The sequence below is a fragment of the Phyllobates terribilis genome, unplaced genomic scaffold, assembly GCF_046119375.1.
Source record: "Phyllobates terribilis strain yellow unplaced genomic scaffold, ASM4611937v1 Scaffold_4__5_contigs__length_816908805, whole genome shotgun sequence".
In the NCBI taxonomy this organism is placed as follows: Eukaryota; Metazoa; Chordata; class Amphibia; order Anura; family Dendrobatidae; genus Phyllobates; species Phyllobates terribilis.
In genome coordinates this window covers 641,738,363-641,761,556 of record NW_027362764.1, presented here as the reverse complement: position 1 = coordinate 641,761,556, position 23,194 = coordinate 641,738,363, and the positions used below count along the sequence as shown (strand labels likewise).

The 23,194-nt window shown below is 43.9% G+C and overlaps 1 protein-coding gene across 2 annotated transcripts in view; it reads left to right on the top strand.

Moving 5' to 3' along the window:
• Positions 1–19,516: 19,516 nt before the first annotated feature.
• PPP1R42 (protein phosphatase 1 regulatory subunit 42) overlaps positions 19,517–23,194 on the top strand; it is a 50,186-nt gene continuing 46,508 nt past the window's right edge. For both annotated transcript variants that reach the window (XR_012319952.1, XM_073676740.1), the window contains exon 1: positions 19,517–19,641. The gene's annotated coding sequence lies outside the window, so the exon portion shown is untranslated. The remainder of the gene's footprint in view (positions 19,642–23,194) is intronic.

The window sequence follows — 23,194 nt, the reverse complement described above, 5'->3', positions numbered from 1 at the left end:
AAGTAAACACAGTTCAGATAAACTCCCTGAACTAACAGTGCAGAGTATTATTGGGCAGGAAGATAAGGACTGGAAGGAATTGTGTCACAGGGATCATCTCCCTCATCAAACACTCCCCCCTCTATCTCCATGCAGGATAAAGAATGCTGTGTACTATTGTTGAAAAGCCTGTGGCTGTGTATGCATAGAATTATGCTGCTAAGAGATCTAATCTATGCTGAATTATACTACTGAAGAGACTGTAATACTGTGCCTTGTGAAGAAACTACTGTATTGTTACTAGAGCCAGTTGCTCAAGAAACTCAGACTGTACTGGAATGAAGATTGTTGCTGTAATATCCATGAATTGCACTGGCCGTGCTTCAGATTAAATTCCACTGTTAAACTGTTGAAAAAGACTCTTGTCAGATGTATCTGGTCAGCAATTGAATCTATCGTGTGCCTGAGAGAAGCTGCAGCCTATGATCGCCCTGAATAACGGTTCCCCCAGGATTCCAAAGAATTCATGAAACCCGTCTCGCAATATCTGAACCTAGTGGCGTGCGTATAATAGTACTGATTTTTCGATTAGGTTCTGGACATCTAACTGAAGGGCTAACTGCTGTTCTGGGGAAGAACGGGAGGGAGTAACCATAAACCTTCCTTGGGGTAGTGATTGAAACTCCAGTTTCAGTCCCGATTTCACCAAGCCGAGGATCCAGTTGCTCGCTGTAATGATTTTCCCCGGACCTTCAGGAGGGGAATGCATGGCATTATCTGGTGCCTTGTATTCCTCTGGTACTGAAGGGGTTAAATGGAAGGAAGATGTTTTCCCGCTATTTTTCTTAGGTCACGTCAACAAGGTGATAGGGTGAAGTGATTGGTGAGTGGGTCCAGCCACTCGGGGGTCAGTAGTAGGGCAGACAGTATTTTTTGCCCTGGTGACTGCCCCTGATTGGTCTGGACTTTGGTTACTGGGGAAGTGCAGGGTGATATAAGTGGGCAGCTCCGGAGGTGTGTGTCTGTTCTCCGGCGCTGTCATACCTGGGAGCTGCAGGACATCAGGACATGGAAGCCCTCCTGGACGAGCTGCGGGTGAAGATGGGAGAAGAAGGAGTGCGGGCTGTAATCCAACGGTGCCTTGCCGAAGCAAGCGGTGATGTTGCTGTGCCTGCGGTCAGAGCGCAAGTGAGCCAGGACCTGGAAGTGAGCGGGGACATCACGGATGATGCGACGCCTGGTGAGGAAGCGTCATCAGGACCCGCCGGTGTGCGCGCTGGAGCGCGCATGAAGAAGAGGGGGTTTGCTTTTTCACCACCACAGGGCACCGTGGCCAGACGGTCTGACAGGAGGAGGAAGCGAAGGGCACCAGGAGAAAGTGCAGAGTGTCTGCGGGCTGGCCAGGACTCGGTTGACCTCTGGCTGCCTAAAGCCATTGATGGTCCCGGGTCAGGCAGCGTGCAGGCTGGAGGTGCTGACGGTCACAGCGGCAGGATCCAGGACAGCACATCGGGTGGTGAGTACGACACTGCTCATCCCCAACTCCCCACTACCTTGTCTCAGCTAGCTAGCTTATTGGGATCGCTGAAGGGTATGCTCCCCTGTCAGTCTGACATGTCAGCCTCTGCGAGCCGGTCTTCTCAGCTTCAGGATGCTGCTGAAGTATGGAGGCATTTGGATGAGGGTCTGGATGGGCCGGTGGGGGGGCATGACTCGGTAGTGACACCCATAGCGTCAGGAGCCAAGGGGGTGGGGGAGACATGTTATAAAGAGGCACTAACGTGCGCAGTTTCGCCATTAGGTTATCATTTGCCTATGGCTATTAAAGAAAAAATATGGCGCGGTGAGTTTATAGATGTATTGTCATTACTACCAGCGTCTAAAGAAGTGTTAGCACGTATAGAGAGGAAGGATGAGGAAGATAGGAGGAGACCTATTGCGAGGTCTTTTAATAACTGGTTGCAGGCGTTTTGTATATACGCTAGCATAATGGGGGAAAGGTTCCCTGGCAGATGTTCAGGCTTATTCCAGAATGTAGATATTGTCCTTGAAGCATATAAAAATTTTAATGGATTAAGCTGGTTCTTCTATGATGAGAATTTCAGGCAGAAATTAGCTGTGTACCCGTCCTTAAAATGGGGGGTTAAAGATGTGGGGTTGTGGTTAAATTTAATGACACCTTCTAAGGTCAATAATTTTCAGAAGCTACAAACCCATGGGCTGAGTTTGGATACACGGAGTGCTTATCTGCTGAGAAAAGTGACGTGTTTTGCATTTAATGAAAATCAGTGTACATGGCCTAACACCTGCAGATATAGACACGAGTGCTCCTTTTGTGGTGGGGCGCACCCAATGGCGAGATGCTTTAAAAAAGCCAGCTTGCCAGGGCAGCCCTCCTCAAGGGAGTACCTTAACAAGGGCATTAACACCGGTAAAGGTGGAGAACATGCGGGTATGGTTAAATCAGTACCCAAATCACAGGACAGCCAGGCTGTTAATTGATGGGTTTACAAATGGTTTTGTTATACCGTCTTTTGGTGGTACTGGTTGTCAATGGGTAAATAATTTAAAGTCTGTAGCTTTACACCCGGAGGTGGTGAAGGCGAAAATTGATAAGGAAATTATGGCAGGTAGAGTGGTGGAACCATTTGATGTTCCACCTTTTGTCAATTTTCGTTTATCACCGCTTGGGGTTGTACCCAAGAAAGAACCTAATGCATTCAGACTTATTCATCATTTGTCTTTTCCTTATGGTGCATCCCTTAATGACAGTATTGATGAGAATCTAAAGACAGTGTGTTATACTTCATTTGATACTGCAGTGGAGATAGTAAAGGGGTTTGGGACTGGTGCGCTGATGGCTAAGGCTGATGTGGAAGCTGCGTTCAGATTATTGCCTATTCATCCAGATAGTTTTAACTCTTTAGGTTTTCAGTTTGACGGTTCATTTTATGTTGATAAATGTCTTCCGATGGGTTGTGCGTTGTCATGTTCTTATTTTGAGGCGTTTTCTACTTTTATAGAATGGGTTGTTGCCATAAGTGTGCTAAAGGTGGCGTGGTCCATTATTTAGACGATTTCTTGTTTGTAGGGCCTAAGTAGAGTGAGGTTTGTTTGGAATTGTTGAGGACATTTGAGAATATTTGTCATGATTTTGGTATACTACTAGCATTTGAAAAGACAGTTTATCCACCTTGTTGTATGGAGTTTTTAGGAATTGTCATTGATTCATTGAGAGGTGAGCTCACATTACCAACTAATAAGGTTGAGAAATGTAAGTCGGCAATTTTAGAGCTGTATGTTAAGAAGAAAACTAAAGTTAAGGAAATTGAATCTGTTCTCGGCTTATTAGCTTTTGCTGCTAGAGTGATTCCTATGGATAGAGTGTTTTGTAGAAGATTATCATTGCATATAGCAGGTATTAGGAATCCATCATTTTATGTCCGTGTTACCAAGGAGATTAAGGAGGACCTTGAAGTATGGTTGGAATTTTTACAGGATTTTAATGGAATGGCAGTTTGGCAGGAGCCGTTTATAACAAGTGATGAGTTGAATTTGTGTATAGATGCTTCAAGTGCGTAGGTTTTGGAGTATATTATAACGGTAATTGGTGCGCAGAGGGTTGGCAGCATATGTGGGTAGCTAATAAGGTTACAAAGAATAAGGTGTTGTTGGAGCTTTTTTCAGTGGTAGTCACTTTAGTTTTATGGGGGCAGAATTTGGCTAATAGAAGTATTTTGTTACAGTCTGATAGCAAAGGGTTAGTTTTTGCTATTAATTGTGTGTCCTCTAAATGCTCTATGGTGGTGAAGTTGTTGCGTCATTTAGTCCTTATTTGTCTGAAGCATAATATTTGGTTGAAGGCTGTGCATGTTGAAAGGAAGGTGAATTTAATAGCCAATGCGCTTTCTCATTTGCAGTTCGGCAAGTTTTTCAAGCTGGTGCCAGAAGCCAGAGCAACAGGAGAAAGGTGTCCGGATTACTTATGGGGCTTAATATGGTCCTAGTTATGGAATTGTTGAAGCGTTCGGTTGCAGCATCCACATGGAAAGGTTATTTAGCGGCGTGGGAATTGTGGGTTTCATTTTGTAGTAGTAGAGGTGGGGATAGGTTTAGGAGTACTAGAACAAGCGCGTTGTCTTTCTGCATGTCGATCTGTGAGAAAGGTGTGACATATAGTACGTTAGTGAAACAGTTGGCAGGTGTTTCATTTTTTCTGAAAATAGCAGGTAAGCGTCCTTTGAATAGTTATTTTGTAGTGAAACAGGTATTGAAAGGGCATAGAAAGGATCATTGTGTAAGAGATGGTAGGTGTCCTATCACTCCAGGTATACTAATTGATTTATGTAAAGCAGCCGAGTCCTGTTGCTATAATGCATTTGAAGCAGTGCTTTTTTCCACAGCAGCATCTTTGTTATTTTTTGGGGCCCTTAGAATTGGGGAATTGTTACCAAGGGGGAAGAGAGGAGGAGACGGTTTGAAGTTGGGGTGCATATCAGTTGGATCGGGCTATATGTTAATTAATATTGCTAGATCCAAAACTGATCAGTTAGGCAAAAGGGTTTGTTTAAAGTTGATATGTTTCCCAGAAAGTAATATATGTCCAATATGTTTAACACGTAAATATTTGGATATGCGCCCTAACAAGGGTGAGCTTTTACTGTTCCACCAGTCTGCCGTGCCTCTGACGCAGTTTCAGTTTAGAAGCATCTTTCACAAGTGTATGGCTGACATTGGTTTTGGTCATAAATTCTTCTCCACACATTCTTTTCGCATTGGAGCTGCTACAGAGGCTGCGAGACTGGGTTTGGACGCATCAGTTATTAAGAAGCTGGGGAGGTGGCAGTCAAATTGTTATAAATTGTATATTAGGAAGAAATATTTAATGTCTATTTATGTAGTTTTTACAGGTTTCACAGTTTGGATCCTAGGCCATTCATTTGTACATTGGGCGGAGCAGAGAGCGCTGGAGAGGTGTTATGGACCCAATCTATCTTTGCCCACGGAGCGGGTAAGAGTGTATTGGATGGGCGTGAGAGGGCAAAAATGGGATGGACTTCTGGAGCAAATTTCGGTCATGGGTGATACCTTTCCAGCGCCGGACATTATAATTGTGCATCTTGGGGGTAATGATATTGGAAAATTAGGAACTGTGGACCTTTTGTTTATGATGAAAAAAAGTTTACAGAGAATCACCAGTTTATTTTCAGGAGTGAAGATCATCTTTTCAGAAATTATCCCAAGATTGGTGTGGTCAGAGTCAAAGGAGCTGCGCTATTGTAACAAGATTAGAAAAAGGTTGAACAGATATATGTGTAATTTTTTGCCATCCTTAGGAGGTTTTGCATTTCGACACATTGATTTAGAGGGTGATATCCGCGGCCTGTTTCGGAATGATTTGGTTCATTTATCGGATATCGGTAATGATATCTTTAATTTAAATTTGCAAGCAATGGTGGAAATAGCCCTTGGTGGGGTGTGGCTATGCTTGCCTGGTTAGGCAAGATGGCCGGTTGGGGTTAGTCGTCCAGGGATCTGGATGGACAGGTAATTTTGGTTAACGGGCTTGAGCCTTATGGCTAAGCTGCGGGTTGATAAAGGTTTGAACTTGTTTTTAATAAAGTTGAAATATTTATTGGTTTATACTTAAAGTTATGAGTTTTTAATATTTTAAATATTTAAATAAAGGCCGTGGCCAATTGTTTTCCATCTAATCAATGTGTCGAGTATGTTGTTTTTTGCGCTGTTTAGATAAAGGTTGGAGTAATGTATAATGCCATGCGTTCCCAGGCTGGTAAAAGGGAGGACATTCCCGCCCCCCCCCACCTGGGCTGGGGGTCATTGTCCTGACTTTCGGGCGCCCTGGGAAGAAGACCCGAACAGCAGACCTCTACCTTTCTGCCTGCGGTCATCATACTTGTCCTGTTATTTTGTTGGTCTTCTACGGACAAATGTATTTTTCCGGAAAGACCGCTTGTAGCTAGGTAAGGACACCGAGGGAAAACCTGTTTTAGAATGCCCTGCCTTCTCCAGTATTTCATCCATAGCGGGACTGAACAGGTACTCTCCTTCACAGGGGATAGAACACAATCTGGATCTGGCTTGTATGTCTCCTGGCCAATATTTGACCCATAAAGCCCGATGGGCAGCATTTGACAGGGCAGCTGACCTTGCTGCCAATCTTACAGAGTCAGCAGATGCGTCGGCAAGGCAGGCTACAGCACCCTGAATGAGAGGAATGGTAGACAGGATCTGTTTTCTTGACACCCCTCTTTTAACTGAGTTCCTAACTGGTCCAATCAAATCATTAAAGATCTGGAAGTGTAGGTACAGTGCTGGCCAAAAGTATTGGCACCCCTGCAATTCTGTCAGATAATACTCAGTTTCTTCCTGAAAATGATTGCAATCACAAATTCTTTGGTATTATTCTCTTCATTTAATTTGCTTGCAAGGAAAAAACACAAAAGAGAATGAAGCAAAAATCAAATCATTGATCATTTCACACAAAACTCCAAAAAAGGGCCGGACAAAAGTATTGGCACCCTCAGCCTAATACTTGGTTGCACAACCTTTAGCCAAAATAACTGCGAACAACCACTTCCGGTAACCATCAATGAGTTTCTTACAATGCTTTGCTGGAGTTGTAGACCATTCTTCTTTGGCAAACTGCTCCAGGTCCCTGATATTTGAAGGGTGCCTTCTCCAAACTGCCATTTTGAGATCTCTCCACAGGTGTTCTATTGGATTCAGGTCTGGACTCATTGCTGGCCACCTTAGAAGTCTCCAGTGCTTTCTCTCAAACCATTTTATAGTGCTTTTGGAAGTGTGTTTTGGGTCATTGTCCTGCTGAAAGACCCATGACCTCTGAGGGAGACCCAGCTTTCTGACACTGGGCCCTACATTATGCTGCAAAATTTGTTGGTAGTCTTCAGACTTCATAATGCCATGCACACGGTCAAGCAGTCCAGTGCCAGAGGCAGCAAAGCAGCCCCAAAACATCAGGGAACCTCCGCCATGTTTGACTGTAGGGACCGTGTTCTTTTCTTTGCCTCTTTTTTTATCCTGTACACTCTATGTTGATGCTTTTTCACAAAAAGCTCTACTTTTGTCTCATCTGACCAGAGAACATTCTTCCAAAACGTTTTAGGCTTTCTCGGGTAAGTTTTGGCAAACTCCAGCCTGGCTTTTTTATGTCTCGGGGTAAGAAGTGGGGTCTTCCTGGGTATCCTACCATACAGTCCCTTTTCATTCAGACGCCGACGGATAGTACGGGTTGACACTGTTGTACCCTCGGACTGCAGGGCAGCTTGAACTTGTTTGGATGTTAGTCGAGGTTCTTTATCCACCATCCGCACAATCTTGCGTTGAAATCTCTCGTCAATTTTTCTTTTCCGTCCACATCTAGGGAGGTTAGCCACAGTGCCATGGGCTTTAAACTTCTTGATGACACTGCGCACGGAAGACACAGGAACATTCAGGTCTTTGGAGATGGACTTATAGCCTTGAGATTGCTCATGCTTGCTCACAATTTGGTTTCTCAAGTCCTCAGACAGTTCTTTGGTCTTCTTTCTTTTCTCCATGCTCAATGTGGTACACACAAGGACACAGGACAGAGGCTGAGTCAACTTTAATCCATGTTAACTGGCTGCAAGTGTGATTTAGTTATTGCAACACCTGTTAGGTGCCACAGGTAAGTTACAGGTGCTGTTAATTACACGAATTAGAGGAGCATCACATGATTTTTCAAACAGTGCCAATACTTTTGTCCACCCCCTTTTTTAGGTTTGGTGTTGAATTATATCCAATTTGGCTTTAGGACAATTCTTTTTGTGTTTTTTCATTGAAGACCAATTAAATGAAGAGAATAATACCAAAGAATTTGTGATTGCAATCATTTTCAGGAAGAAACTGAGTATTATCTGACAGAATTGCAGGGGTGCCAATACTTTTGGCCAGCACTGTAGCTGCCACTGCTGGTTTCAAGGTGCCTGCTGCAGTTTCCCAGGTACCTTTTAGAAAGGTATCCGCTCTCCTATCCAGTGGGTCCTTCAATGCCCCCATATCATCAAAGGGCAAGGAAGATTTTCTAGAGGCTTTAGTTATGGCCATATCTAGTTTTGGAGCTTTAGACCAAGAGAAGGATGAGGTATCTTCAAGGGATATTTCCTTTTAAATGAGGGTGGCAGAGAAACTTTTCTTTCTGGTTTCTTCCACTCTCTATTAATTAACCCGTGAATCTTACTATTCATAGGAAAATATTTTTTCTTTTTCTGATCTAAGCCTCTGAACATCACATCTTCCACCAATCTTTCAGACCTAGTGTCCACAATGTCCATGGTGGCATGGACGGCCTTGACTAATGGGTCCACTTCATTTAAGAGAAACCAATGACGGCCCGAGTCACTACTGAAGAGGAAGTTAAATGAGAGTTATCATCCAAATTTTCGGTATCAACAGAAAGGGAGGAGTTTTCAGACACTGGAGAAGACTCCTTTTCCCGCCTACTCTTTGTCTTTTTAGAAAGGGCCTTGTCTATCTCATCCTTGATCAGGGATCTTAAACCAGAAGAGAAACTAAGGGTTTCTTCAGCCACTGTTTGGTCAATACAGGATTTGCAGAGCTTTTTTAGGTAGGAGTCAGGCAGAGGGATTTTACATAAAGCTCACTCCTTGTGCTTTGATTTAGTATTACACTTCTTACTCTAAAAAACATTTAGCGAGAAGACGGAAACAATTACCAAGTGAACTTTCACAAAGATCCACTTACCCACTGCTCAAATACATGGTACCGGGTTTGCTGAAGGATCTTTCTCAGCCAGAGGATCCTCCCTCGGGGCTGCAGGAACTTTCCTTCTGCTCGAGCTTTTCTGGCTGGACCTCGTGGAGCCATCCTTATAAGTGGAACGGCTGCTCCCTACACTGGTATGAGGGCGACTCTGGACCACAAGCTCTTGGGGCTCCCCAGACAGCAACTGACCTTGTTGCTGCTGCAGTGGCTGCTGCTGCTCACCAATATCCTCCTTCATGCACAGACACACTTGATGGGCTGGGAAGCACCCAAGCAGTGGCGCCAGTAACTTTTATACTGGCCACTGCTCCGGTACCGGGTCAGCTGACCCCTTGTGTGGCGTGGTTAACTCCTCCCATATCCGGTGGGGAACATCCCCCCTACCTGACACCGCATTCCCCCAGGCGTGTTATTGGCCGCAACACCGGCTTTCCAGGATGAATCTGCTTTCAGGGCACGCCTTCCGCCAGTCCCCAGTTGCACCTCCAATCGCGTCACCCAGACGTGCGCATCGCCTCCGGCCGCGTCATCCATCGCGTCATTCAGCCATGTCATCCGGCTGTGCCTGCCTTCCTGTTTGCGCAGATGGTGGGAAAACTTCTGGATGCATGGGGAATCACCACCGCGGTCCGGGCATGTCCCCAGGCAGGGGACACCGATCAGACCCTGAATGCTCACAGAGCAGGCCCCCTTGAGCCCACCGTGGAATCTCCAGGGACCCCGGACCAACCGAGGCAGAGAAGGCATCCCTGACTGAACCGGCCGGCCAGGCCTGGGACAGGAAGATTCTTCTTTCTTGCAACAGATGAGCCTGCACAGGTTTCCATCAAGGGCAGGAAACCAAACTGAGGCGGGAGAATGGCACCGCCCTTTTAAGCCTGTAGGTTTCCTGTTCTTGGTGGGCGTATCCCCTCTCTCGTGGTGCTGTCGTATGTGAACGAATAAAATATGCTGCTTTTGCTGTTCGTGAGAATTTAGCACCTAATGAAACAGCTGTGAGCTGTTAATAATAGCCAGGCAACATGTTTGCCTAATGGCACCTTCCTAGGCTAAAAATAGCAGTTCCCAGCTGCCCCAGAAATGACTTGAATGGAAATGCTAATGAGATTGGGTGTATGGGATTAACTGACACCTAGCCCTTTTGTTTGTTGAGGACAAGGTGTCAACTAGACTCTTTCATTACTAAAAGCTAATTAAAGTAAAGTAAAGAGTTAAATAAGCAAACACACAGAGTGAACACTTTATATGAAATACAACAGACACATTCTTTAATAATTTAAATTAACCAATATACTCACCCCAGGTCTGATGCTAATCCAAGGGTTGAAGCGATGTCCCACGTTTCTTTTTTCAAATATCTTTATTTAGCTCCAAAAAGCATTCATTGATGTCCAAAAACGCATCCAAAAAACGCATTAAAAAACGCATCAAAAACGCGGCAAAATGCAAGTTTTTTCTGCAGCGTTTTTCCTGCCAAGAGATGCAGAAACACTGCAGAAATTTCTGCATTCGAATCCTGAACGTGCACACATAGCCTTATTCTCCATGTAGAATAAAAATACATATATTGTACCCAGCAGTGTATTTCTATCAGCCTAGCTAGAGGCTGCAGTACAGATCAAGTAGACAAAATTCTAGCAACAAAATCACTTGAGCTTGTGACTCTGCAGGTTAAGTGTTTATGTCATTAATGATTTAAGGTTGTGGGTTCAAGACCAGGGACTCACAGAAAAAAATGCCTATAAATGTACTTCTTTTATTTATAGGACCAAAAAAAATGTTTTCCTTCTGCTCAGTATACAGGCACCATAAAAATACATTTTTATACACAATGTATTTCTATGGACTTGTATGAGCTGCTTCTGGATTCAAGATAACTAAATTCTCCCAATGGTCACCATTGAGAGCTGTAGCTCAGTGGTTTAAGCTACAGACTCTGGACATTGAGATCCCAGTTGGATGTAAGCTTGAGTACCAAGGAGATGTGATCACAGGAGAAAGAAGAGGTGAGTAATATAATTTAATTTATTAATTGACCAGTGAGCTGCCCCGCCCCCGAGGAGGAGGAGCTACGGAGTGAGATGACGTGAGTATAAATAGAACACCGGACAGTTGGGAGCTAAACTTTACCCCTTTACCCCCCAAGGTGGTTTGCACATTATTGACCAGGCCAATTTTTACTATTCTGACCACTGTCACTTTATGAGGTAATTACTCTGGAACGCTTCAACAGATCCCACTGATTCTGAGATTGTTTTTTCATGACATATTGTACTTCATGATTGTGGTAAAATTTCTTCGACATCACTTGCGTATATTTGCGAAGAAAAACGGAAATTTGGCGAAAATTTTTAAAATTTCGCAATTTTCAAACTTTGAATTTTCATGCCCTTAAATCAGAGAGATATGTCACACAAAATAGTTAATAAATAACATTTCCCACATGTCTACTTTACATCAGCACAATTTTGTAACCAAATTTTTTTTGTTAGGGAGCTATAAGGGTTAAAAGTTGACCAGTGATTTTTCATTTTTACAACAAAATTTACAAAACCATTTTTTTAGGGACCACATCGCATTTGAAGTGACTTTGAGGGGCCTTTATTACAGAAAATACCCAAAAGTGACATCATTCTAAAAACTGCACCCCTCAAGGTGCTCAAAACCACATTCAAGAAGTTTATTAACCCTTCAGGTGCTTCACAGGAATTTTTGGAATGTGGACAAAAAAAATTAACGTTTATTTTTTTCACAAAAATGTTACTTTAGACCCCAGTTTTTTTTATTTTCGAAAGGGTATAATTAAAAAATGGACACCAAAATTTGTTGTGCAATTCCTCCTGACCACGCCTATACCCCATATGTTGGGGAAAACCACTGTTTGGGCACACGGCAGGGTTCGGAAGGGAAGGAGCGTCATTTGACTTTTGAATGTAAAATTTGCTTGAATAAATAGTTGCATTTTTAGAGCCCCTGATGTGCCTAAAGAGTGGAAACCCCCCACAAGTGACACCATTTTGGAAACTAGACCCCTCAGGGAACTTATCTAGATGTGTGGTGAGCACCCTGAACCCCCAGGTGCTTCACAGAAGTTTATAACATAGCGCTGTGAAAATAAAAAAAATCTAACTTTTTCCACAAAAATAATGTTTTAGCCCCAAATTTTTTATTTTCACAAATGTAAGAGGAGAAAATGGACCCAAAAAACTTTTGTGCAATTTCTCCTGAGTACGCCGATACCCCATATGTGGGGAAAATACACTGTTGGGCACATGGCAGGGTTCAGAAGGGAAGGAGAACTGTGTGACTTTTTGAACGCAAAATTGGCAGGAATTGAGAGCGGACGCCATGTTGCGTTTGGAGAGCCCCTGATGCGCCTTAACAGTGGAAACCCCCCAGAAGTGACTAGACCCCTCAAGGATTTTATCAAGGGCTATAGTGAACATTTTGAACCCAGAGGTGCGACACAGAATTTGATAACATTAGGTCATCATATTGAATAAGTTGTCATTAGTCTTGAGCGCAAGTGCTCGCTACTTGAGTTTGCATCTGGTGCTCAGGTATGCACCGTGTATCTTGGGTGCTCAAGTAACATGCTCGAGTCCCCGCTCCGCATGTTTCACGGTTATTAGACACCCAAAAAAAACATGTGGGGATCGCTCGTGCATGGCAGGCAATCCCCGTGAGTTTTTTTGGCTGTATAAGAGCTGCAAAACATATGGGGCGGAGACACGAGCACCCGCGATACTCGGTGCATACCCAAGCACCAGATGCAAACTCAAGTAGCGAGCACTTGCCCTCACACTATTCCCCATATTGTCGTCATTTTTTTTTTCTTTACTTTTGTAAAAATCCCAACCCCAACACAACCCTAAGCCCAATGCTAATACAACCCCAACCCTAGCACAACCCCAACCCTAACCCTAGTCCAACCATAACCCTAGCCCAACCCCAACCCTAGCCCAACCATAATCCTAGCCTACCCCTAGCCCAACCCAAACCCTAGCCCAACCCTAACCCTAGCCAAACCCTAGCCCAACCCTAACCCTAGCCCAACCCTAGCCCAACCCTAACCCTAGCCCAACCCTAACCCTAGCCCTAACCCTAGCCCTAACCCTAGACCAACCCTAACCTTAGCCCAACCCTAGCCCAACTCTAACCCTAGAGTTTATTATTTACGCCGTTCCTCGTGCGATATAAGTGATTAGATGACTTTATTCTTCGGGTCGGTGCGATTACAGCGATGCCAGATTAATTTCGTTTTTTATGATTGACAGCTGTCACACACTAAAAGACGCTTTTTTTTGCAAAGACTAGTTTTTGCATCGCCATATTTTGAGAGCTATAATTTTTCCATATTTCGGCTGATAGAGTCATGTGATGGCTTGTTTTTTGGCGGGACAAGTTGACGTTTGTATTGGTACCATTTTCGGCCATGTGACATTTTTTAATCGCTTTCTATTCCGATTTTTGGGAGGCAGAATAAACAAAAAACAACAATTCCGGATTTTTTTTAATTTTTTTATGCTGTGTGGTAAAATTGATAAGGCTGCGTTATTCTTTGGGTCAGTACGTTTACAGCGGTACCACATTTATATATTTTTTTATGTTTTGCTGCTTTTACACAATAAAAACTATTTTATAGAAAAAAGAATTGTTTTTACATGGCTTTATTTTGAGAGCTATAACTTTTTTATTTTTCGGTCGTTGGACCTGTTTGGCAGCTTATTTTTTGCGGGACAAGATGACGTTTTCAGCGGTACCATTTTTATTTGCATTCGTCTTTTTGATCGCGTTTTATTCTATTTTTTGTTTGGCGGTATGATGATAAAGCATCGTTTTTTGGTTCGTTTTTTATTTTTATTTTTTACCGTGTTCACGAAAGGGGTTAACTAGTGGGACAGTTTTATAGGTCAGGTCGTTCCGGGCGTGGCGATACCAAATATGTGTATTTTTTTTTTCAGAATAAATAAATATTATAAGTACAATATATTTTTATTTTTTGGGGATTATTTTTTTCTTTTTGTTATATATATTTTTTTAAATTTTTTTTTTTTTTCACTTTCTGGCTTTTTTCACTTTCACGATCGCAGCATTGTGGGGGTTAATGTGCCAGCAGCGGTGCGGGACAGCTCCTGGCACATAGCACCGGGTGTCAGCTGTGACAATCAGCTGACATCCAGCGGCGATGGCCCGCACCGCTTGTGTGTGGGGTGATCACAACGCGCGTAATAGTACGTAGCTGGCCCTATAGGCCCAGGGCGCAGCTACGTACTATTACTGACAAGGTCAGAAAGGGGTTAAAGGGGTTTTCCCAAGGATAAAAGTTGATTTTAATCAATAGATCTTGGAATAATAATAACTTCCACAATTGGATGTGATTAAATAAAATGTTCCTGTGCTGAGATAATCTTATACACTGTGTTCCAAATTATTATGTAAATAATATTTTCTCAGATTTTCCCAAATTACCTATATGAATTGCAGTCATTGTAATTTTCCAGTCAAATAACTATTAGAGTACAATTGAAAGGTTTTTGTACAAACTGCCTATGATAACAGTATATTTAAAAAAAATAAAAAACTCAAACTGCACTCAAAACGCATGTTCCAAATTATTATGCACAGCAGAGTTTTCAACCTTTTCATTTTAATAAAGAACAAAAAAATTGTCATTTTTGAAATTATAAGCATTAGCAGGTTATTACAAAATTAAATCAAACAGTTTTCAACTCAAAACTTTATTCTAGGTGATGTTACATTTGCACATAGGACCGCTTGTTCGAAAGGAGCTTCTGAACTCTCTCGTCCATTGAATTTGTCAGGTTTTGGATGGTTTCTGCTTCAATTGTTTTGCATGAGGACAGAATACCCTCCCGGAGCTGTTGCTTAGATGTGAACTGCCTCCCGCTGTCATAGACACTCCTTTTGATGATGCTCCAGAGGTACTCAATGGGGTTGAGGTCAGGGGAGCATGGGTGCCACACCATAAGTTTGTCCCCTTTTATGCCGATAGCAGCCAGAGATGCAGATGTGTTATGTGCAGCATGAGACGGGGCATTATCATGCATGAAATGATCTTGCTGCGGAATGCACGGTTCTTCTTCTTGAACCATGGAAGGAAGTGCTGTTTGATAAACTCAATTTGCATTATGGAGTTCATCTTTACCCCTTCAGGGATCCTAAAAGGGCCGACAATCTCTCTCCCCATGATTCCAGCCCAAACATTACTCCACCTCCTCCTTGTTAGCGCCATAGCCGTGTTTGTATGGGGTGTCCATCAACCAGCCACCCTCCACTCCATCCATCTGGACCATCGAGATCATTTCATGCATGATAATGCCCCGTCTCATGCTGCACATAACACATCTGCATCTCTGGCTGCTATGGGCATAAAAGGGGACAAACTTATGGTGTGGCACCCATGCTCCCCTGACCTCAACCCCATTGAGAACCTCTGGAGCATCATCAAAAGGAGTATCTATGATGGCGGGAGGCAGTTCACATCTAAGCAACAGCTATGGGAGGGTATTCTGTCCTCATGCAAAACAATTAAAGCAGAAACCATCCAAAACCTGACAAATTCAATGGACGAGAGAGTTCAGAAGCTCCTTTCGAACAAGGGGTCCTATGTGCAAATGTAACATCACCTAGAATAAAGTTTTGAGTTGAAAACTGTTTGATTTCAGTTTGTAATAACCTGCTAATGCTTATAATTTCAAAAATGACCATTTTTTTGTTCTTTATTAAAATGAAAAGGTTGAAAACTCTGCTGTGCATAATAATTTGGAACATGCATTTTGAGTGCAGTTTGAGTTTTTTATTTTTTTAAAAATATACTGTTATCATAGGCAGTTTGTACAAAAACCTTTCAATTGTACTCTAATAGTTATTTGACTGGAAAATTACAATGACTGCAATTCATATAGGTAATTTGGGAAAATCTGAGAAAATATTATTTGCATAATAATTTGGAACACAGTGTAAATGTGCCCCTGATGTGTACTGTGTAATAGCTGTGTCTGACCATACGGGGACATGGTCTGGTGATACCACAGCTCCTGGGCAAGGGAGGACGCAAAAGAGTATACAAACATTACAGCGGGGGATCACAGCTGATTCTTTCTGTGAGATAAAACATTTCACTACCTGTTTTTAAACAATGTTTTACTTCAAAGAAAGAATCAGCTGTGATCCCATGCTGCAATATCTGTATACTCTTTTGCTTCCCCCCCTGCCCAGGAGATGGGATATGATCGGACCATGTTCCATACAGGTCAGACACAGCCATTACACATTATACAGCAGGGGCACATTTATAAGATTATCTCAGCACAGGAACATTTTATTTAAATACATTAAATTGTAGAGGTTATTACTATTCAAAGATCTATTGCTTGAAACCAACTTTTGTTCGTAGGAAAACCCCTTTAAAACCTCAGTATTCAGGTTAAATTGCCATGATGGCAGTTTGCAATAAATAAATGGGTTTTGGGCTGCAGTTTGGGCACTCGGTCTCTAAAAGGTTCTCCATCCCTGGTATAGGATTGGGTCAGATGCCGATCGCAGTCTCCTATAATTTGGGACTGCCGTATTTGCGGTGTATAAGTTTCATGCTCTTTCACACCAGCAAATAAAAATGACAGCCCCAAGTGACTCAGTCAAAACTGTTCTTAAAAAAAACCCTGTAATTTAATTTTACATATTTTATAATTAAACTTTTTAACATAATTTCCAAACATTAAAAAAAATTGTGACACATTCCCTTTAAGTCCTGTGAAAGCCTCAGCTGCTGAGAGCTGAAATGCCACTGTGGCGCCCCTGAGGGTTCGACCGCCACAGGAATGCTGCACTTCTGAAATGGAGTGTGGTGTTCCTCCTCTGAGGTAAGACAGTGTGATAGTTGTGACCTAACCTTTTGCATCCAACACCACACTTCTCCACCAGAGGGAGCTAGTATGTACTAGGTGCTGCTCCACTGGTTACAGGGAGACTGGGGAACACAAAGTGGTAGGAACCAGTTAGTGGGTGAGGGTGGAGGACTTACAAGTTAGTTACACTTTAAATTTCATATTTAATAGAAAAGCCATCTTTGATCTTGGTCTCTGGCGGTCTTTTTCTGTCAGGCGGTCTTGGTTGCTGTCAACTACTGTGTGTAATGTGACCTCCCTCCTGGAGCGCAGATCCTGTGTGGGCCTGCACCAGCAAGGGACACAGCCCTCGTACCCTGGCCTTGGGACGAGAGGTAGGTTGCAGACAAGGAATGTCTCAACCCGGCCAAAGACCAGGATCAAGAAGGCCCGGGAGCTTTAGAGTTTGGCTCCCCAGCAAATGGGTCCCGGGGAGGATGCAGACGAAGCGGAGTACACCACCTATCCTCGCCTAGCTGATCTATTCAGAGGGATTCCGGCTGCAAGAGGGGTACTGGCCCCCGACACCCGACCTTGTACTCTATGTCCTGGACGGGAAAGCCCGGTTAGGTCCTGAGGATCCCACCGGGCATCGGATGGAGAGGAATTGCCACCCGACCCCTACACCTGAGAGGAGCTCAGAGGGAGACCCGACCTATCTACACACGCACAGACGGAATAGGGTGAAGTCTCTAGTGCAGGAACACTCTGGTGTAGGGTCGCTACCGAACACTGGACTCTCTCGGAGGTAGTCGGACCCCCGTCCCTGGTGGCCGCAGGACTCCGCGGGGAGCAGGCAGTCGCCTTCCCGCTGTCATCTCTAAGTGAGTAAAGCCTTGGAAGTTCACCCCTATGGCCTCCGGACTGTTCATTATGCTCCATACCATGCGACGCGGTGCCCGTACTCCCCGCACTACTACTACCCCCCCTTCTTCCATCCTGCCTGTCTGCCCCGAGGCCTTGCTCCACCTGTGGGGAGCAGTGAGAACTTTGGCCGCCACGACACCAGGCCTCGGCGGACTGTAGCGGCGCTGGTGGCCCTTCACTAGGCACCACAGGTGGCGTAGTCGTTAAATAAGCCACTCAACCCGGACGATCCCACAACATCTTCCTTTTCATGTGACGGCCCTGAGCACGAGTCGAGTCCGGGCCACGGCTGCATCCCATCTCTCCATCACAGGACCCGACACCGAGTCCCCCATCACCCAGGGTAAACTCAAAACTAAAAGGGCTCTTTCGAGAATGAGGCGTCACACCACCTTTGTGAGGGAATAAAGTTTTCATCCAAAGTCAGGTTCAGACGGCTGTATTGAAAATCGGGTGACTCACAACTGCAAATTGTGGACGTGACTGGCTGTTTGTGCAGCACCCTGTGATCATCCGCATTGCAGTCTTTGTTTTCACGCAGACCTTCCGTCCGCATGGAGAATTGGTCATGTGCACTGGAAAACTGGCTATTGTCCGTGTGTTGTGTCCATGTCCATGTCTTGCCCGTTTGTGGTCTGTCGCACTCACTGACAGCACGCTCTTCTTGGTTTACACTTTGCGTATTTCATGCAGATTTTACTCACAGATTTTCCACACATAAAATCCACAGTAAAGTAGATACAGCAAAGAAGAAGATTTTTTTCTCCATCGACGACAAGTATGTATAGGATTAAAACATCACGTTTATTAGTCCAAAATTAAATTGGCATACTGGCAACCACCACATATCCATAGGAGAAACCAACGCATTTCAGCTAAAGAGCCTTAGTCATGATAATCTTCATCCGAACAAGGTGCAACAACATTTGGCGAGCTGACTCTCCTTTTCCCATTTCCTCCTGGCATGCATTATCAAAGTAGATCATTTCAACTTAAAGGGGGTGTCCACTGTTTGGACAACCCCCTCTGAATCCATTTTGCCCCTCCCCTGAAAATTATAACACGTATACTCACCTCCCGTGCCGGCGCTGTTGCTGCGGTATCGGCACTGTCTCCCTGGGGGATTGCGTGACATTGTTATGTCACACGATCCCTGAGGCCAATTAGCAGCCCCTTCACTGTCCCCTCATTCCGACAAATCAGACATCCGGAGGAAGTGAGAGCTGGTGCTGCTGCCCTCTCACTTCTGGATGTCAATCACGTCAGTAGGAAAGGAGAGTAAAGCCAGCGCTGATTGGCCTCAGGGATTGTGTGACATAACAATGTCACGCAATCCCTGAGAGAGAGACAGTGCTGACAGTGCCGGCACCAGAGGTGAATATACGTGTAAGGCCACGGCCCCACTATCAGTTTTGGTCAGTATTCGGTCAGTATTTTTTCTCAGGAGTGGGAGACAAAACCAGGTGAGGAAGAATCAGAGAAAAGGTATAATAGAAACAAGTCACCAATTCTGCATTTATCACCCACTCCTGGTTTTGGCTCCCACTCCTGAGAAAAAATACTGACTGAATACTGACCAAATACTGATAGTGGGGCCGTGGCCTTATTATTCTACTGGGAGGAAACATAGGGATTGGGGGGGTGGGGATTGCCCGAACAGTGGATAACCCCTTTTATCTCATCTCTTGTTTTTTTTGGTGGTGGAGTCTGGGGGGATCGGCTGTGGCTCCTTGCTTTTGCAAGTTCTGCTGGGACTTGTGGTGCACACATTAATTTTCTCTTTTATATAAGGACATATACTGTATAATCTTTTCCTTATATATATGTTTAGTTTTATTTCTTCCCAAAAAAGCAGCGAGCCAACAGACCAGCGAATAGCCGTGCAGGAAGTGGAACTACAGATATCAGCAAGTCTCTGCGTGGTGTGTGTGCGGTCGGGACAATGGGATGCTCAGTAGCAGACTCCTCTCAGCAGGGGATGGTTGGTTGTGCGCCTGCGCGGTAGCTTTGTCTCCATAGTAACGCACGCTGGTTCGGGCTGTGTACATAGAGCGCATGGAGCTGTGCGGGCTCCGGGAGGCTGGAGGAGCTGCGGCCGGTGAGTGACTTGACCTGCTGGTTACTGCTGCTTATTGTACGTTATCCCCGTGTGCACGGCAGGACGGCAGCGTTATGTGAGCGGTACCGGCGGCCTCATGACGTGCGGAGCTGGTCAGGACGGAGACCTCACCTGGGTAAGGCCGAGAGGGGCCGCCATCAGATGGAAGCAGTGCAAACCCCATACATTGACTGAAAGCTACCCACATACATGGGTCACTGTATGCTGAGCCCAAAATTCAGATTGTGCCAGGCAGCAGCAGCAGCAGCCTTTCCTGTCTGCCACCCACTATCGCCACTTGTACAGTCTGTGCCAGTAATGTATGCCCCTATAACAGTGTGCCAGTCATACATGCCCCTATAACAGTGTGCCAGTCATACATGCCCCTATAATAGTGTGCCAGTCATACATGCCCCTATAACAGTGTGCCAGTCATACATGCCCCTATAATAGTGTGCCAGTCATACATGCCCCTATAACAGTGTGCCAGTCATACATGCCCCTATAACAGTGTGCCAGTCATATATGCCCCTATAACAGTGTGCCAGTCATATATGCCCCTATAACAGTGTGCCAGTCATACATGCCCCTATAATAGTGTGCCAGTCATACATGCCCCTATAACAGTGTGCCAGTCATATATGCCCCTATAACAGTGTGCCAGTCATATATGCCCCTATAACAGTGTGCCAGTCATACATGCCCCTATAATAGTGTGCCAGTCATACATGCCCCTATAACAGTGTGCCAGTCATATATGCCCCTATAATAATGTACCCGTCATATATGCCCCTATAACAGTGTGCCAGTCATATATGCCCCTATAACAATGTGCCAGTCATATATGCCCCTATAACAGTGTGCCAGTCATATATGCCCCTATAATAATGTACCAGTCATATATGCCCCTATAATAGTGTGCCATTCATATATGCCCCTATAAGTGTGGCAGTCATATATGCCACTATAATAGTGCGCCAGTTATATATGCCCCTATTATAGTGTACAAGTTATATAGCTCCCTATAATAATGTGCCAGTCATATATGCCCCTATAACAATGTGCCAGTCATATATGCCCCTATAACAATGTGCCAGTTATATATGCCCCTATTATAGTGTACAAGTTATATAGCTCCCTATAACAGTGTGCCAGTCATATATGCCCCTATAATAATGTACCAGTCATATATGCCCCTATAACCAGGGCTGTGGAGTCGGTAAGCCAACCTCTGACTTTGACTCCTCAATTTCCATGACACCGACTCCAACTCCCTCATACATGGCTCATGTTTAAGTGATAAATTTACTGTAGCACAAATTCATCTCAGATCAGGAATAGGACAGACATTTATAGGACATTTCATAACTTTCCCAAATTCTTATAAAAAAATATTCCCCACAAACTGCATTGAACTACTGTACCCAATTTATTATATATTTTAGGAGTCGGAGTTGGTCCATTTTGTACCGACTCCATCAAAATGGCCTCCGACTCCACAGCCCTGCCTATAACAGTGTGCCAGTCATATATGCCCCTATAATAATGTGCCAGTCATATATGCCCCAATAATAATGTACCAGTCATATGCCCCTATAATAGTGTGCTAGTCATATATGCCCCTATAACAGTGTGCCAGTGATATGACCCTATAATAATGTACCAGTCATATATGCCCCTATAAGTGTGGCAGTCACATATCTCCCTATAATAATGTGCCACTCATATATGCCCCTATAACAGTGTGCCAGTTATATATGCCCCTATAATAATGTGCCAGTCATATTTTTGTCCCTGTAAAAATGTTCCAGTCATTTATGCCCCTACAATAGTGTGCCAGTCATATATGCCCCTATAACAGTGTGCCAGTCATATATGCCCCTATAATAGTGTGTCAGTCATACATACCCCTATACTAGTGTGCCCGTCATATATGCCCCTATAATAGTGTGCCACTACCTTTCAAAAGTTTGGGTCACCCAGACAATTTTGTGTTTTCCATGAAAACTCATACTTTTATTTATCAAATGAATTGCAAAATGATTAGAAAATATAGTCCAGACATTGACAAGGTTAGAAATAACGATTTTTATTAGAAAAAATTATTTTCTCCTTCAAACTTTGCTTTTGTCAAAGAATGCTCCCATTGCAGCAATTCCAGCATTGCTGACCTTTGGCATTCTAGCTGTTAATTTGCTGAGGTAATCTTGAGAAATTTCACTTCATGCTTCCTGAAGCTCCTCCCACAAGTTGAATTGGCTTGATGGGCACTTTTTGTGTACCATACGATCAAGCTGCTCCCACAACAGCTCAATGGGGTTGAGATCTGGTGACTGCGCTGGCCACTCCATTACAGATAGAATACCAGCTGCCTGCTTCTTCCCTAAATAGTTCATACATAATTTGGAGGTGTGCTTTGGGTCATTGTCCTGTTGTAGGATGAAATTGGCTCCAATCAAGCGCTGTCCACAGGGTATGGCATGGCGTTGCAAAATGGAGTGATAGCCTTCCTTAATCAAAATACCATTTACCTTGTAGAAATCTCCCACTTTACCAGCACCAAAGCAACCCCAGACCATCACATTACCTCCACCATGTTTGACAGATGGCGTCAGGCACTCTTCCAGCATCTTTTCAGTTGTTCTGTGTCTCACAAATGTTCTTCTGTGTGAGCCAAACACCTCAAACTTTGATTCGTCTGTCCATAAAACTTTTTTCCAATCTTCCTCTGTCCAATGTCTGTGTTCTTTTGCTCATATTAATCTTTTCCTTTTATTAGCCCACAGGTATGGCTTTTTCTTTGCCACTTTGCCCTGAAGGCCAGCATCCTGGAGTTGCCTCTTCACTGTAGACATTGACACTGGCGTTTTGCGTGTACTATTTGATGAACCTGCCAGTTGAGCTGTGAGGCGTCGATTTCTCAAACTAGAGACACTAATGTACTTGTCTTGTTGCTCAGTTGTGCAGCGAGGCCTCCCACTCCTCTTTCTACTCTGGTTAGAGCCTGTTTGTACTCTCCTCTGAAGGGAGTAGTACACACCGTTGTAGGAAATCTTCAGTTTCTTGGCAGCCTCTTGCATGGAATAGCCTTCATTTCTAAGAACAAGAATAGACTGTCGAGTTTCACATGAAAGTTCTCTTTTTCTGGCCATTTTGAGAGTTTCATAGAACAAACAAATGTAATGCTCCAGATTCTCAACTAGCTCAAAGGAAGGTCCATTTTATAGCTTCTCAAATCAGCCAAACTGTTTTCAGCTGGCCTAACATACTTGTTCAAGGGTTTTCTAGGGTTTTCTAAACATCCATTAGCCTTCTTACACAGTTAGCAAATACAATGTACCATTAAAACACTGGAGTGGTGGTTGTTGGAAATGGGCATCTATACACCCATGTAGATATTGCAATAAAAACAAGACATTTGCAGCTAGAATAGTCATTTACCACATTAACAATGTATAGATTGTATTTCTGATTCATTTAATGTTAGCTTCATTGAAAAAAATGTGCTTTTCCTTCAAAAATAATGACATTTCTAAATGACCCCAAACTTTTG